The sequence below is a fragment of the Syngnathus floridae genome, chromosome 8 (assembly GCF_059516105.1).
Source record: "Syngnathus floridae isolate MCC-2025c chromosome 8, RoL_Sflo_1.0, whole genome shotgun sequence".
In the NCBI taxonomy this organism is placed as follows: Eukaryota; Metazoa; Chordata; class Actinopteri; order Syngnathiformes; family Syngnathidae; genus Syngnathus; species Syngnathus floridae.
This window is the reverse complement of record NC_142420.1, coordinates 7,077,736-7,092,926: the sequence shown is the minus strand read 5'-3', so window position 1 is coordinate 7,092,926 and position 15,191 is coordinate 7,077,736. Positions and strand designations below refer to the sequence as shown.

The 15,191-nt window shown below is 40.0% G+C and overlaps 1 protein-coding gene and 1 long non-coding RNA gene across 3 annotated transcripts in view; one reads left to right on the top strand and one right to left on the bottom strand.

The window, feature by feature from the left end:
* tbl1x (transducin beta like 1 X-linked) overlaps window positions 1-4,520 on the bottom strand; it is a 21,759-nt gene extending 17,239 nt beyond the window's left edge. Inside the window, exon 1 of the mRNA XM_088383538.1 lies at window positions 4,145-4,520. The gene's annotated coding sequence lies outside the window, so the exon portion shown is untranslated. The remainder of the gene's footprint in view (window positions 1-4,144) is intronic.
* On the top strand, window positions 245-15,191 carry LOC148394278 (uncharacterized). Of its 2 annotated transcripts, none has more exons than XR_015859979.1 (3): window positions 245-362; window positions 13,243-13,417; window positions 14,996-15,191. It is a non-coding gene; the product is annotated as an uncharacterized LOC148394278 (long non-coding RNA). The 2 variants fall into 2 exon arrangements; XR_015859978.1 differs by lacking the exon at window positions 14,996-15,191 and adding an exon at window positions 14,415-14,952.

The window sequence follows — 15,191 nt, the reverse complement described above, 5'->3', positions numbered from 1 at the left end:
GCTAGCTTCGGTTATTTCGGTCGCCGCTTGTCTTAAAATATTCATACTAGCGCGGGCAACCACTTTGCGCTATTGAGAAGTTTATCCATATCTTCACAACGCACATTAACCAACGCTGTCATAACTTTCTCAGGCCGCTGAATTTATCACAACGGTACTGCTCAGGAAATGAATCTTTTTTTCTTTGTCGTACAGGAAATACGGTGATTTCCCTTTATTTTCTGTTTCTACAGTGAAAATAACACTTTGCGTATATCGACAGTATATTCGAGTTCATACGTCTGGCTTGTAATTCACACAAGCAGATGTAATCAATGGTGATGGAGACTGGCGGAAAAGCAGCCCACTGCTTTATTCTCGTGGTGAGTGAGATGACTCTAATGTGTTTCATTTATGGTAGAAAGTAACCAGCGGAAATGACATCTCTTTGCCCCATGACGTCAATGTGTGTCGCGGGTTTAATCGAGATATAGCAATGCGCGAGTGGCTCTGTCCGTTGAGGCATGCTCACGGGTTATTCCGATTGTTTTAGGAACCCGAATGCTGACCATAACTTGGATATTGAGGAAATGTATTTCTACTAAAAAAATGGAAGCCAGTAGCACGGTCAGTTAAAAAAAAAAAAAAAAATCCAACGTCAAACACAGCATGTTATTCGCGTTGAATGAGCAACATGGCAACAAAACAAGCAGTGGAACCCTGAAGCCAGTGCCTTCTACTTTTAAATCTGACCTTTGGGGTTTACCTATTAACGGCCGCCAAGCTCTGTTTGCACACAGAGGATAACGGAATCTTTGGCCGCGTTCGTATAAAGGGACCTTCTACCGTACTAGGGATTTAAGAAGACGGTGTACAAACTCAAACCACAAGAGAGTGCCGCATATTGTACATCGGATGTCTGAACTTTCCTTCAATGCAGAGCAGTCGGCATGTTTTTACTTTTGTTTTCCGTGTGTACAAATAAGTTATTAGGAAACATAACCACTTCAGTGGAAGAGGGAGGGATTACTGTACTCTCCGATATTTCCTCATCTTGCATCCAAGCTATTTCTCCATTAGCAGCATTCTACCACTCCATTTAACTGCTGCCTCTCAAGCCATCAACCACACCAATTTACTTAATAGCTTGCATAACTGTCTTGGCATCTCTGCTTCGGCTCATAACTGCTTCAATTCTTACTTTGCTAATACATATTTAAGTGATTGTTTCAGTAATCATGAGTCAGCTCTCCGGCGTAGAGTCCTTCACGGGCCCTGCCCTTGGGCCAGTTCTCTCTGGGACTTTAGTTCAGTCATCGTCATGCAGCTGTTACACCGCTGATAGAACGTAAAATGTCTTTGTGGCGGGCGGTGCCGACTTCAATGAGCCTTGGGATTTTACAACACACAAACATTTTAAATAAGGTGCCTGATTTTGTATTTTGAGAAGGTTAGGGGAGAGCGCGAGAGAGAGAGCCGTCTTTTCATAAACACTGTGAGACACATTGCGGTATTTGTCTCTCATGATCGCAAAGTCACAACCAAAGATTAGATATCTATTTTTTTTTATTAAAACAATCACAAACGAAAGAGGAGTTGTTGCCTGGTGTTACAATTCAAACATAACACTGAGAGCGTATATATATCAGCATTACATATCACAATCAATCGGGCTCAAACTGCGGCCACTGTCGTCATATAGACATGGTTGGAAATGAAAGACGCAGAAACACATCAAGCGGCTTTATACAAGACTCAGAATACGCTACGGAATCCTGTTGATTCCATGTTGGGGAAAAACACACACACACACACACCAAGCCTTTGCCCTAGTTACTGTAAACTGCAGATCACTCTATTGGTTCCTAAGCCACAGATTTTCCATATCCTTCATCTCTTCCTTGTATCATTCCATTGCTGTGACTTAAAAGCAAACTGCGCCCACACCTTAATTGTCAACGCCGCAACCATTTGGATTACAATCTACTATTACATCTAAGGACTGTTTTGAATAGAAAACAAACAAGTGTGTTTTGCCATTCCTTGACAGAACAACCGATTTGCGAAGTCTAGAAATCCCAAATTTTGAAATGATGTTTGATTTTTACACAATAATGCGTAAGAGTTGTGGTTATTATTTTTGGACACAAAAGGTTTCCGCCCAACTGCGACGATCTCTACATAATTACTGACTCAAACTTGTTGCAGATATGTCAATATTCCTTTTACTAAAGTTGCAAAGAGTGCGGAAAACAGAAGCCATTAGACACTGCCTAGCCTCGTCAACCTTCATCCACCAACCTCAACCACTGCCTATTGCAACTTTTTATTTACATTATATCGACACAGTATCTACTTTCGATACTAAACGACTCATCCGAGATTATAAACACAACCACAGTAAATGAAAACCCAGCATAAATAAATAATAATTGTAGCCTTGCACTGACTGGTACTTGTAAGGACGTTATTTTAGAGTAACCGCTGAGTCTGCCAGTTGGCTGGAGGCCCATGCGCACTGCAATGTCCCTTTTGGAGGGAGAGGAATCGCCACCTCAACCCCATGGCCTATCTATCATAAGTAAATATTGCAACTAAAATATTTGGACAGCTTGATACAGCAGCAGAGGGTCGTCACTGACTTTCTCGGGACTTCCTTGCCCTACTTTTGTACAGGATATAAAAGCTGTTTTCAAAACACAGTCCTCTGAAATGAGCCAATGGATTTGTTGCTATCTCTTAGGTGAATCGGCTCCAACTCCCCTGGCAGCTTTGAACGGCTTGGCCGAATGACAAGTCGTTCCATAAAATGAGGTCTTCTGTTCAATTCTAGTCTAAAGATAGATATAAGGTAGCGTTATCTCACAGCTCAGGTAGCTGACTTTGCTGTACAAAATTTAAACATCCAAACAAAATAATGATTTCAGACATTGTACCCAAAAAAATAAAACATGACCAACTCCACCCCTCAATGAGGAGCATTAATGACATTCAATGTACACACTGACATAGTTAGTGAATGGGAACATTAGAGAAGTTGAAAGGCGGTCATAAAACACTATTGTTCTTTTTAACGACTGGCACTAAAACAGTTTCTTAAAATGACCGCAATTAAGGGTTCATGGCAAATGCTCAACTTTGGTGAGAAAGCTGGTTGAACAAGACGGTAAAGTAGGACAGTGGTTTAAACTGGATCCACACAAATTCCGCTCTATAGGTTTTAGAGTTGTGCAAGATAGGTGGTGGAAGCCCTTGGGCTGGCTGAACTAGTACATCAACTCTTTTTGACTATAATTGTTATATTCTTTTTATAATTCAAGTCACAGGCCCAATCAGATTTAACCATTTACATTTCAATCAATTGGCTTGATTATCTGGTATTGCTTGCCCTGTATTGACCCTCCGGAGTGTGTGACCGTCTGCACATACCTGATGTTGTAACTATGAAATACAGATTATAATAAGATCAGTTTTACGTTAAATAAGAGGATTTGTATGGCTCCAATGAGGCGTATTGGTCCGATTAAGGGTTGATATGCACAAACCCTCATAGCTATGTTTATTTTGTTTGAACTGAAACCACTTGGGAGTTTACACCCAGTCATTTGGGAGGGGTAACATTAGATGTATGTATGTACAGTAACATGAACAGTTTCTTGAAAACCGAGAAGCAACCTATAGTACAGTTGAATGGCAATCCCATCCCCCACTCAAGTGTCTCCCAAGTCTGCATTTCCATATAAATATTTACAAAATTAAATAATAGGAGAGCAAAGAGAATCAAAAGTAGGTTAGTAAAAGAAGGTGAAGTATTGTGATTTTCAAGCTAAAGTACTTATTGTTGTCCTTTGTCAAAATAAGCAAAAAAAGCCTCTTAAAACTTGTTTTTAAGCGTGAATGGAGGATCGGAAACGCGTGTAAACACCACCGTGGGTAAACAGTTAGAAACAAAGAGGCACACGGGGATAATAAAGATTTAAAATTGGGGAAATTAAAGGGGGACAGGCAGGAATTTCAACACACGTGTAGAGTCAATGGGGATATGAGCCGGTAGCTCACACTCATCCACGTTCAGCGCCATATGCACTCATTTCTTCCCCCACAACAACAATAAACGCGATCCCACCTTGTAGTTTTTATTTCAAAGAACAACTTGGAAGCGTACCTTTCGATATTACGAGAGTGAACTCGTGGTGTCCACCGCCGCCGCCTCTTCCACAAGGATATTCTCCCAACTTCAACAAGCTAGCGACGACTTTCCTCCCATTTTACTCAGCGTCATATTTCAAATTCCGACCGCTGGTGTATTTTTTTTTTCGGGGTGGGGGTGCCAAATCGGCTACGTCCCCGGTAGTGGGGGAGGGGGGGCGTAAAGAAAAAAAATAATAATAAAAGCCGAGTTAGCGTGTCGCCACTGCGGGCTACTACGGAGGAGTTCGCCGTTCACTGAGGACGAGGGAGGGGGGACGCGAAAAGAGACGGCAGCAAGCAGGCGCTCAACGCCAGTGGTGGAGAGACCTTTGAATACAACAAGGGAGAGAGAGCGAAGTGGGGGATGGGAGGTTGCTTCGAAGTGACCTTAAACCTGAATATTGAACGCACATTTAAGAATGTAATTAATTACGTCTGTCTGCCATTTTAGAACTCGTATCTCTCACAGCGGCCATGTTTGTGTTTTTATTAAACAAGCATCAAGCTTCCAATGCGGCTGCTTACTTCACCACAAAGACATTCGCGGTTACGTGGACCTCGCAACGATATTCGGTGCTCCGCACACGTAAAATAAAGCAGAGTATGAAATGTGATCGTTTAAATTGGTTTTGAGTGTATTACTACTGTGTGCTATACGGTACAGTCGAGCATGTTAGCAGGCCTAGAGGCGAAGTTCCCCTCCCCCCATGGCCGCGGCTTCTCTTTTTCGCCTGCCTGGTCAACCCGGCGCTTGATTAATTCTCCTTTCGCCTTGCCCAGTCATTCAGATTTGGAAAGTAAATAACAAGTTGACATCATTACGGCTCTACACTAGTGTGACACATTCCTTTGGTTACCGTAATTACGACAAAATGCGCGCAATAACTTCACCCCATTTTCTTTGTATGTTTCACATTAAAATGGCTGTCGTGGAAATACACTATATCCAACTAATAGTGATGCCTTGAGCTATAAGAGCTTTGGGATTAAAGCGCTTTCCCGCCCCTTCTTCAAACTATAAGGAGCTTGGCAGTGTGCTTTGGAGGACACCAGTACTTTATCTTTACAAAAGGCAAAGATAAATTTCAGCTTCTTATTCCTATGGGGGATTGTCATCTAAGTCTTGAATATTGTCACATGAAAATGAAAAAAAAAAGTCAACTTGAGTGGGAGTGAAACACATTTCAACTCTTCTCTATTGTTTGCACTAAGCCACAGGCAGTTCTGGGGCCGACCGTACTACACAAAATATAAGATGGCAACCATAATGACAACACCAGCTAAGACCCACAACAACACAGCCTGGCATTCACTGAATAGCCTTTTTGTGTCACACACTGCTTAAAACGGAAATGCCACGTTTTATTCTTTATTTATACGCATGAAAAGACCAACACTAACAATATTTTTTTCTGGTCTTAGGACTTCCGACGTACAAGTTTATTGTTGTCTGCTAAAAAAAGTAACAGCCTATATTTTTCCTTAAAATGGATCCAACAATGTGCACAAAATTAATGGATTTGTTTCACAACTAAACTATTAATGGCCTGTAGAATAAAAACAATGGCCACTTCCCAAGGTATATTTATATAGTAGTTCATTACAATAGCTGTATACACAATTCTGCCCTAGCAAATTCAAGTTTCTGATTGTATGAAAAGTCCAGCCCCTACACTGTAAATCAATGCTCAAACTACTGGTTGAAAGACATTTGCTAAAGAATAACTTGTAGTTCAACTTGAAAAAAAATATTAAATTGCTTTTATTGCTGTTTATGTATTTGATTATTTAGATATATTTCTATTTAGCTCCACACAAATGAATATGTATTAACTTAAATTCAAGGTTTTGTATAGATACGATATAAATGACGACGAAACATGGCTAATTGCAAGGCCATTTTTAGTAATGGAAATAAAATTAAAATTTGATTGCACTTATAAATATTATCCACATATGAGTACATTTATTTCATCACAATAATAATTTATTGATCTCCTATACATTCAATGTAATTCATAGGAATGAATATTTTTTTTAAACTGAAAAAGTGTTTAAATAAAGAACATTTTACATCCATTTTGTTTTCATCAAATCTGAGCTTGCATTACAAACCAACTTCTTGCTCAGCTCTTACATGAACCATAGTGGACATGCTTAATATTTGATATTAATATTTGCATTTTAAATATTCTGCTGTGGTATGACCTCCGGGAAAATGCCAATTTCCCAAAAGTAAATGAATAATTTCCTTGACATTTACCGTTCTACCAGTTCCTCATCTTACGTCATCATCATTTTGTTTTGACACTTGCTTTTTGAAACGATCAAACTTTTATTCCTCAACTCGCATGCATGACTTCCCTAAATCTACACAGAATCCACCCGTGATACACCTCCCCCACCCTTGAAATATGTGCTGTGCGCCTCTATGAGGTGACTTACGGTTGGAGCACTTCCTGCCAGAGTCTGGGCTGACCTCCTAACAAAGAACAGGTTCAATGTGCCTCCCCTCCCCCACTGAGGGGAAGCTGATGAAGGTCACATGACCTCTCTAGACAGCACTGGGGAGCAATGGTGATATGTAAGGATGGGGGAAGGGTGGTGCGAGACAGTTATGGAGCTATTAGGGCCAGGAAGGGAAGGCGTTGGTGGTGGGGGTTGAAAATCCAGCGTGGTGATGCCTGTTCCTCATTGCGTCCATTGACGATGGATTGGGTTGCCTCTGTTTCGAGTGCAATGAGAGTGGGTCTGTTCGCGATTCAGTATATGTGTGTGTGGACGCCATTCATCGGAGAGTGAGCAGAGAGTGAGCTTTGTGTACACAATGTACGACAGCTCCCCTCCCCCTTGCTGCTCCCATCTCCAGCGGCTAGACATGGTTTCTGTGGCGCACTGTTATGTCATAGCGCACACACACTCATTTTCCACACAAAGCCAAGCCGAGTGCGGGGAAAAATAGCCAGATTATTTTACAATAGCAAAGGAAAGAGAAAGGGTTGTGGCAAACATGCGCACTTCTTATATAACGAGCTATTTTGAAGGGAGCTCATTTCCATTGTTTTGTTCCAGGGTGAGGAACATATGGCTCGTGGGGCTTATATGTTTCATACGTGTACGTAAATTCAAATGAAGTAATCTTCGTGCACTTATGGCCGTCAAATGGCACTCCAAATATCATTCTTAATAGAACTACGAGTAGTGAGTTTTTAGTCTACCATTGACATGGAAGGTGTCAAGGCTACGAATGTCGTACAGCGAACTAGCTTGCGAAGCGGCGTAATAATAAACAAAGCACAATTTCAATTTTGAAGCACAATTTCAATTGTCGATAATGGCCTTGTTAAAACAGAATGGTAGACTTCCTGAATTCTTGAGGCTTTTTTTCGTGGTAGACACGCCTATCAGAGTTCAGGTTATTAAGTGAAACGGAATTCAGGACCTTGAAAAAAAAGCCGATCAGATATACTGTAAATTATTCACCATATTTTGTAGACATGTGGAGTATGGGCAAGCCGGGGAATAAAAATGACAAAGGATTGAAGCTATTTGAGGAGAGCCTACGCATCTTTCCGCTTGACGACAAATAATAATGATACAAATATTTATACGTGAAATAAAAACCCCTATGACCATTATTGGAGAAAGGCAATGTATTGCTTCTGATTAAATTACACAAGTGTACCTACTGCAATGTCGAGTGGGTTCCAGTGGGCGTATGTGCTGCGGCAGAGGGATTAACTGGAAGCACATGATGTTGCTACCATGTGATCTGGCATTATACTTTTCCGCTGCATGCTATTTATGTTCGCACACTTGCTGCTTGGTCAAATATATCATATTTTGTTTGAAGGGGCTGGGCCCATATCATGCAAGTGAGCAGCTGTATACCCCATTTCATATACTGACTGCGGGGCCAATCGTATTATTGTTGTTACCATGACGACCAGGAGCAGACTACTACTACTACTACTTTTAACTCCAGCCGTTTCTACTTACAGAGCAGAGCCGATGATGGGGGACAAAAGGCAGCCTCTATAAAGGCAATAAAAGTATTTTTAATCACTTCATTTTTTTTTCCATTTTCATAAATTGTTAGCCTAGTAACACAGTAGGGTAGTTATGTTTGAACAGTTACATAAAACCAAAGTAAATTCGTATTTTGATTTTTTTTTTTTTTGGTACAGTAAGTAAAAAACAACCTTGGCAATTCTGTTATTAGGTTAAGTAGTATGGCCCTCGGAGGACTTGAAAAAGGCTCCCCACCCTGGCTTTTTTTCCCTCTTACTAGGAAGCCACATTCTTCCCCGCCCCTCAACCCTGCGGTAATCAAATTCCTTTGACAGCACGGGGGGGAGGGTTAGGGTGTAGAAGAAGGCGGGAAAAAGCTGACAGATGTCAGAGATTCCAGGGTCGAGGACAGAGGTCAAGGGTTGGTGACCTGGCCAAACGAGGGCCTCCCTGCCCCCCTGCGCTACAATGGCAGCCGATGACTTTACAATGTTTTCTTCTTACAGTGACTTTTAAATCGCTCTGTCGGAATTCCCCCTGAGGCGGCTGCTATTTTCATCCTCAGCCTTGTCTTTATTTACGTTTATCTTGGCCTTACTGCCAAAACTAAATGTTTTCATGAAACCTCACTTGATAAGAAAAGGAACACACCAAGGTGTGAGACCACTTTGGAAATTAACTATAACAAAATTATTTATCCATCCCTCGGTTTTATGCTGCTTTGCTCATTTTACATGACAGTCAGCACTGATGTGTTATGATGGCAACAATTTGAAACGGGAATGGAATAATTAATTATATTTGAGTCAGTAATGACTACATAATCATGGGAAAATGTGTCTTTTATTGTCCTGAAGCTGATAAAAGTGGGCAATGTGCTTTGTGTCTTCTAGAGAGGATTCTTGCCTCTTTAGCACACATGCAGTCAAAAATACAGAACAGCAGCCCCATGGCGTAGCTGAAAAAAAAAACACGGCGTTCGTACGCTTAAATGTCACCTTGTACCTTTTAAACTCACTAATGAACACTGATGACAACGATTTTAATACTGTGTGATCTTCTTTTAAAACCTAAAACTGGTATTCATTCACAGCGCATTTGTTTTGTGGGATTTATTCCCAGCCAGAACCTCTCATTCCTCTCCTCAAGGGTCCATGTTACACCAATCATCACAGAAGCGTTTCCATGGAGACCATTGTGTGAGTCATAACCTCGATATGTTCCTGCTTGGCAAAGCTTTCACCGTGTATTCAATGAATAATTGAATTGGATGATGACATCTTGATACATCAAGTCGTTCTTTTGTGTCGCTGTTAATGGTGCTAAGTTCAGTTGGTTCAGATGAAACCAGGTTGTTACATGAATCACCCAGCCCCCACACATTTTTTTTTTTTTTTTTACACTGTATATAGAAGTGATAATAGTTGGGGGAAGGTTATAAATGCTGCTTCCTTGCTTTGTCAGGATGCCATAATGCTGTGTAATGGGACTCCATTTAGCCAGACAAACATATCATTGTGACACAAACATATTCACCCAGCACTGACCTTAAGGTTACGCCGATAGTCACAGAAATGGAGGATATACGTATATGTAGTTTAAAAAATGGCATTCACCTCCACAAAAATGAATCTGATGATTACTCACGGTGAGTCACTGAAGGGGAGCTCACTGGCCTCTGGGTACACTGGCTTCCTCCCACATTTCAAAAACATGCATGTTGCTTCATTGAAGACTAAATTAGAAGGGTGTTAAACTCGTTTTGGCTGCAATCCACATTCAAGGTACGTTTTCCCTCAGTGAATCATTACGCCTGTGAAAACATTATAAATGTATATATGTCAGTTGTATAATCAGCTCATCATATTTTTACATAAACATTTCCTGTACATTTGATTATTTATTTTTAATAACAAACTAACCATTTTATTTCCTTAATGGACCACATGAAATGATCTGGTGGGCCACATCTGGGTGTTTGGGCCTTGAGTTTGACACCCATGTTTTAAATTGTCCATATGACTGAATGTTTTGAGCCCCGTGATTGGTTAACAAGTGTACGCCACCTTTTGTCCCAAATCACCGGGGATCGGCTCTGTCTAACCTGTGACCTTGCAAGTGCTATAGAAAATTAATGTTGGACTTTCAAAAAAAAAAAATAACGCTCTAGGATAACAGTTGGTGGAAAAAAAAGTGTTAAGACAAGAAGGAAACGGCACCGGATAACGCACATATTAAAATGTGTTCCATTTTCCATAGGTGTTGTTTGCTTCAAAATAGAAAATAACTGTTACATTTCCATTGTTGAGTTAAGACTGGATCATCCCCTGGAAAACGTGTAAGCGCGTTTGTGTGAGAAATCATTAATGATTTCTTTTCCTGTGGTCACAGTGCCATCTGGCGGCAGAATACTGTACTTCACATATTTAAATATCCTGACCTCCTCATGTGTGGTATATGTATCTTTACTTTAGATTTCCCCTCCTAGATTATTGATCACCGACATGGTAGCCCCCAAGGACTACATGAGAAGCCCACAGCCATGTTTTAAAAATGTAGCGGTGGGACATTGTGGTTTCCTAGGAATGTTGTAAACAGAGATGTCATTGTTGATAATCACCAGTCATTGACAATTATTACTATAATCTGTGTCCTCACATTAATATTTTTTTTTATCATAATAATTATAAAACTTTACCAAATTAGACATTTTAGAATTTTTTCCGTTCTGCCTCACAGTTCTGAGGTTCCCTGTTTGAATCCCAGATGAGGCCCTCCTGCTTGGGTTGCATGCTCGCCATGCATGTCTGGTTCACTGAAGACTCTAAATTGTCCATAGGTGTCAATGTAAGTGTGAACCACAAGGCCAACCTGCAGCCAATAATATTTCACATCATATATAATGTATGCCATAACATTTGGCTCAATAACTACTGTGGAATAGTGAACTGCCATTCGACCATCACTGTGTCAACGTAAGGCACAATATAGCTTTAACAAAAAAGTGCGGATATTTTTCTTTGTAAAAACCAGGTAATGACTACACGGTTTCACAAAGCCACACTGTTTTGCTAGATGGACAAGGAGAGAAAATACTGACCTCAAATGGAGTTTGTCCATGACGAGTGTATTTTTCCAACCTCATGCGCAAGACAAAAAAAAAAGTGAATGGACAAAAGAGCAGCTGTGCGGGCAGACAGCCTATCTAAAGCTGTGAAAAGGAGACACAATATTTGGATAATTCCAGGACACATCCTGACACTCACGGTTCACCTGAAAGGATAGCAGAGCACAGCTTCAGAAACATGAATGAGCTAAAGAGGGAGAGCAAATAGACTAAATCAGCACTTATGTGTTTATAATGGAGCTCTATTTGCAAGTCCGATGCTTGTTCAATGATGTGATTCTCTCTGTTGGAGCCGTGTTATAAATAAGAAGGAATAACTTTGAATTTCTGAGGTCAAACTCAATCTTCTATCTTCTACAGGAAACCTCTGATTTGTTTGTAGTTGTAATCCCCCCCTTAGAAACAATAGAAACACAAACAATCAGTTTGAGGCCATCATGTACAGACAATGTTTTGATTTGGACATTTTGAAACGATGTTAAAGTGAACAACTGTTTTAGGGTAAAACTTTTGAAACAGTTATGAGAAAGTCATGAGATGATACATATATCATACATGTTAATATTTCTCATCAGATGTAAAATGAAGCCAATCATGATAAAACAAACAAAAAACAAAAAATATATATGACATAGGTGGCATTACATAGAGGTTCAGTCATTTTGGGTGGCCAAATTCTGATGTGCGAGTCCTAAGAGGCGGTTGCCCTGTAATAATTTTATTATTTGACAGCCAAGAAAATAAAAAGGGAATCCAAACACGTACAACTATGTCTTGCATGTGACTTTTCCCGACTTGGCTTGCGATGAAAGCTCCATGAGTGCAAACTTGTCGACTGCAGATGTTATCTGCGGCATTAATGGAAGAAGTGGATCTTTCTAATTTAGTGTTGACGACGGCTGATTGGCCTCGAGCGTCATTCTCACAATTATTATCACTCACAAGATTGGAATTAAAAAGCCTCTTTAGACGTAATCATTTTGATGATACCAAGTGCGTTGGGCCACCACTGACGTAAAAGTCTTTGAAGTCGTCTACAAGCAAGCGTTGGCCTGTTGTTTTGCTGCAAGTGCATGATGAGAGATTAGAGACATGGGTGTAGTCAAGTCGCACAAGTATTATGTTATGAAGGTCACTTACGCTATCTAGCTTTAGCGATCCATCAACTGTATGTATAGAGCCGGTTCAGAACTCCAGGGGGCCCTACAGAAAAATATGTCAAATATGTCATACAGCATCTATACAAGTGTAAAAATAAAACAGATAGGTAAATAGAGGTAACAAATTGGCTGCACTTAAATTTACCGTATTTCCCCAGTTAATAGACTGGCCTTTTAGCAACCTGGTCTAAAACGTTTTTTATATCAATTAATATGTTAAGAAGTCAATATGTAAAATTTATTAATAGCAATGGAAAGCCTAACCATAAAAAGAGAGGCTTACGTTGCCTTGCTTCCCTGACTGCTGATGTCTTTGCTCATTGTCATAAAGACACCTCTTTCTTTTTTCATTACCTGATTTAAAATGCCGCGACATCTTTGCGGCACGCTGCTGCAAGCCATACAGCGCTACTAGTCTAGACAAGTTACAACAAGTGACAGATTGATGACGTCACGTGAGTCGCGCGAGGCTTAACGCTAACTGCGTAGTATTGGGCGCACCGGTACAGTGTACTATACAACAACAAATTGACATCTTCAAGGATGAGTACTTTTGCTATATTTTTGTTATATCATGGTTAAGGTTAACAATGTTTTACTTAAAACATTATCTGAACTGTTAATCAAGGTTTTACAATGGCAACTCCTGAAGTCCAGAACAAAAAATTAATTTTACAGATTCTTTGGAAAATGCTTACAGGAGTGTCATCGAAGGACATGGTTTGATTTTTGGAGGTTTTAATTGTACTTGTGTTGTGATGTTGTCTATAACAGTGAATATCAGCCCTGTTCGGGTCAGACCATCACGGCCGATGGAGGTATGGCGTGGAGAGTTTGGACCACGAGGACCGCACACAGACAACGTGTTTCCTTCAGCATGTGCTATAAACCCCCTGAGCACACATGGCTGTAATAAGGCAACACATTAAGCCATTATGCTGCTTTTAAGGTACACACACTTCCGTGTTTAAATGGTTTTAAGAGTAGCGAGGGATCTTTCCCTCTCCAAAGTTCCACTGTTTGTCTCGGACCACCTGGGAAAGCAACGCAGAATGTCTAAGGTTGGCATTTCTGAGATACGTACAGTTGTGTTTGGAATAATAGTGGTGTTTGGGAAAAAAAGTAAAATTGTTATAATTTTATTTGTTTACTGTTCACTCAAATTCAAAGTTGGATATGTTGTTGTCATTAGGGTTGACGTCATGGCATAAACATAAAATGTTTTAATTCGTATTAAGCAATGAAAGATTAAAAAAAACTATGATAAAATAAAAATAACTTAATTCAACTACTAAACAAAAGTAAATATTGCTTCATAGAAGGTGTCACAAAACATTGATGTGTGAAAACAGGGACATATTTCTCTTATCCCCCCCCTCTGATTTATTATCTGCAGAATTCAGAAGGAGGGTTGCGCTGCTGTGAGTGTGGCCACAGCCTGAGTTGTAAAGTATAAAACTACGCACATTGCTATTCATTATTTGTTCAACTGCACTCACCCACAGTTGAAAATAAAAAGGTATGGTATTGTCCTGTTTTAACTTTATAGTACCAGTTCATCAGGCAACCCTACTGCTTACTATGTCCAAATAACAACTATTTATTTAAAAACAAAAATACCTGTAGAAGCTATTTCAGAGAATTTAACATTTGTGTTGCATAGAGTAAGCCATTTTGATTAGCCACGTTGCATACTGTTTATCTGACACGAACAAGTAAATGCGGGACACGGCGATTAAAGCCAACATCTCATGAAGGGGTGCATTTTACCCATAAAAGCTCATAAAAACAACATTGGAATAATACGGTTTGCTCGGGGAAGTTCTCTTTCTACTGACAAAAATGTCTCATAAACTTCCGAAATAAACACTCCCTCCGTTGGGCCCTAATAAATTAGGCAGCCTTTTTTTTCCGAGATTTTCTGACGTACTCTCTCCGTACCGTAGGCGATGAAACTGTGCCAGAAGTCGGGAGTCCATCTTGAGGAATTTTAATCGGGAGGATGCTTTTTAATAGTTTTCCATGCACCATTGGAAAACACATAAAGCGACAGGAGGAAGAGGAGGAAGAGAGGGCTTCCCTGGGATGTTGGGAAAAGTTAAATCATGTGGGAACACTGTGAGCTCTTCTTTTGGTGTGTTGCGTGTCATCAGTAGATGGCAGCAGGTCTCACGTGTTGTCCATTTTGGACTTATGAAAGCAGCGGAATGGAAAGTGGAAAAAAAATAAAGTACACTGTCTTCCTGTTGTATTTTGCACGAGAGAACTCATCATGTTATTGGAATAAAGTTGTCATTTTAAGGAGTGAATGTTAAAAGTCCCACACAAACCTAAACATAACTACTCAAGAACAGCAGTCATTGTTTCTCTTCAGAGAACTAATGCTGTCATAATTGCTGTCAAATAAAATCCTAATTCAGTTTGACAAAATATTAGTTTTGATTTATCATGAATTTTTGATTGATCTTCCAATGCTAATCTCATTTTTCCTCCTTTCTCACTCCTCCAATCCTTCTTACAACTACAGGACGAGTGTGCTTGCCATAATTACACCGGAAATTGGGCACTTGACTGTCGTAACGTCCAATTGTTGCTGTTTCCGCCTGCCTTGGCTACTTGGGGGACAGTGTAAGACCAAGATCATTTTTAATGATTTCTAATTCTATTTGATTGTCATTGCTGCATAATCGTTTTTACAATATTAAAAAATGTTGTTTTCTCAT